The sequence below is a fragment of the Pinus tabuliformis genome, chromosome J, assembly GCF_031772625.1.
Source record: "Pinus tabuliformis cultivar Carrire ecotype Pingquan chromosome J, CPIR1, whole genome shotgun sequence".
Classification (NCBI taxonomy): Eukaryota; Viridiplantae; Streptophyta; class Pinopsida; order Pinales; family Pinaceae; genus Pinus; species Pinus tabuliformis.
The window spans coordinates 1,255,934,504-1,255,937,471 of record NC_142295.1 but is presented as its reverse complement, the minus strand read 5'-3'; positions in this window follow the sequence as shown (position 1 = coordinate 1,255,937,471).

Below are 2,968 nucleotides of genomic sequence, written 5' to 3'. Positions count from 1 at the left end.
CACTGCTCCACTAGCCAACTATCAACAACTATTCCCAAAAACTAGCAGTTCATAGCAATGGTGAGAGTTTAAATAGGAGAAGGAGTCTCCATGAGAGGTGGAAGAGTGAGCTTATCTCCAAGGAAGGTAGCACAAATGACAGAACTTCCATGCCAGAGAAAGGAGGGTGATACAAACTATGCCAACAACCAGGCCTGGAGTCAGCTGGAAGGTCGACTGTTGTAACAAATTCGCCCAATCTGGATCATCGCAGGCACATAACTGAGCTATAGCACTGACATCACTATTGAATATCGTAGCTAGTCAGGTCATCACTAAAGATTACAAGAGACCTCGCGCTGGCACTTAAAATCGGACCATCATGGGAATCAGGTGTACTTCCGCAATGGCAGCACTTCTGGACTATTTAGGAGCGCCCTTCAGCGCGTTTATTTAGCCAACAGACGCAATGAGGCAGATAACTTAGGAAAAGTGGGTCATTTGGCAACATCAGAGAGCATTTGTCTCATATGAGCATGTTTGGATTGGACACATGACACAGTAGGAAGACTGGAGTGAAGACAGTGACAAATTACTGTGTAACAGATGCCCCCTAAAGTATGAAGCCCGAGAGAGTGGGAGGGGTGAAATGCTTTACAAAACTGACTGAGCTGGAACACCATCTGGAAGAACCTACACGCAAGTACAACTGATATCTCTAATAACGAAGTACATGTAGTCTAGGCATGGCACAGCCATCCAAAAGACATACGAAATAGGTCTATGGTATGGACACAGCCATCCAGCTAATGAGACCATAATGATGATAAAGGTATGGTCGCAGCCATCCATGAAGACTCAGGTATGGTCACAGCCATCCATCAATGAGTCATGTAATCATAAACCAATCCGCGCAACCCGAACATATGTAATCTGAGTTCAAGGTCTTGAACCCATCCAATCATAGTACAAATCCTAACATGCGAATAGATGTGCTGAGGTCGAGCATGATAGAAAATCGCTTGATTACCAGTCAATGATGAAAACCGTTAACAAACGCAAGAGAAACCACCAATAATGTCAATGGTTCTCAAGGTACTAGCTAGCACAATCCACGAAGTGTGAAAAAGGAGCTAGAGTCGAACACTCGTGGAATCACCCAATCGACGACCAATGGTGAAAGCCGACCGTCAGGTGCGAAGAACTTGCCATTGAGGCATGCAAGCTCTAAGGTACCAAAGGGGATCTCTAGATCAATCTCCTGGATAATGAGCTGATGTCGATAGGGGATGACTTGTCGCAGGAGGGCCATAATGTTTCCCCCATCAACGACACGAGATAAGGAACAAGTGGTAGATGGCAAGACAGAGAATCAGAGGAGAAGGCGAGGGTGTAAACTGTAGAAGGATTGTACTCTTGAACATGTCGGTGACACAACTCCAGAGGGTGGCAGCATTCAGATACCAAGGGATCAAAGGCTCGATGGAGACGACATGAATCAGATGGAATGAGGCTAAATGACAACCCAAACCCGCGGAAGGCCAAATGACGACGTATGGATGTCCCAACCCGACAAGAAGCAAAAGTGTCGATGTTCAAGGGTGACTAGCTGCCATAGACAATCAATGATAAGCCTGTTGTTGAATCCAACCTAGTAATAATTTAATGAGCCCTAGGAAGGAGAAGCTCGAATCTCGTCATGGTGACGAGTCCAATGTCGTCAGGGTTTAACGAGTCTGACATAGGTACAACTCAGAGTCTTTTTCATGTTTAGAGAGTTTGAAAAAGACACGGAAAAGAAAACTCCACGGGGGTCCTTTTTCGTAAATTTGTGTCTCTCAGGCCCGAAAAAGTATAAAACGATACTCGAAAGAACTGCTCGACCATTACAATCGAGGAGTACTTTTCGTGACTAGTGACTTCGACCCAAAAAAGTAGAAAAGCGATCGGAATCATGTCGTTTCGTAACCAATAACGATCTCGAAACGACAAAGGCCCGGCAATATTTTTGTGTTTACACGGTCGAAAAACAACTTAAAGTCGACCACCTCTTATTTATTTTAACAAGTCAAGAGGGAAAACTCGGCAATCTTTTCATCTTTAAACGGTCGAAAAAGAGCTGAAAGTAGACCTCCATTTTAATTTTCTTTAACGAGTTGAAAAGGGAAAAATACTCGACAATCTTTTCATCTTTTATGAGTTAGAAAAGAGCTTAAAGGAGACTCGTCCTAGAGGAATGAGTGGTATAAAGGGTAGCAACTGGTTCCGACAATGGTGGAACTACTCAAAACATGTAATGGTCAAGAGGCTGGCTAATAAAACCACTCAACGCTGCGGTCCCTCAGGAAAGGAAAGACAACCAAGTGAAAGCATATGATCGGCCAAAGATATGGTGGCAATGGAATGAAACAACCAAGGCTCATCTAGCAGAATTTAGCGGATAACAACAGCAATCACGAGGTGTAAATTAGGTATGGGTTCATTTTTACACAAACTTGAACCATGGAGAACTCTGCTTGGATTCGGTTTCATGTTTACACAAGTTTGAAACGAAAAACTATGCTTGTTATAAGTTCGCATGCTCCCAGCATAATAACGCAAATCGAGGTAGATTCCCCCCAAGCTTCATTGCATTCAACGAGGTGGATGGAATGAAGGTTCACTTTCGAGATCTTGGAAAGACTCGACTTTGGATTTTATGAGATCTTAATCAAAGACTCGATTTGGAAAGGGAGGAGTTGTTTCATTTTTTAATGAGGTTGACATAGTAAAAGAACTATCCTCATAAATCCTTGTTTCATTTATTAATGAGCTTGACACAAGAGCAGGAACTATGCTCGTACTCCTGGTCATGGGCCATCCGAGAACGTGGCTCCCAAGAGGTCTTCACGGGATGGAAGAAACACACTCTGGGAGGAATACATGTCATGATGTGCCAATGACAGATTGGGTTCCAATGCCCCCAGTACATGATGTACGAGACCATCTG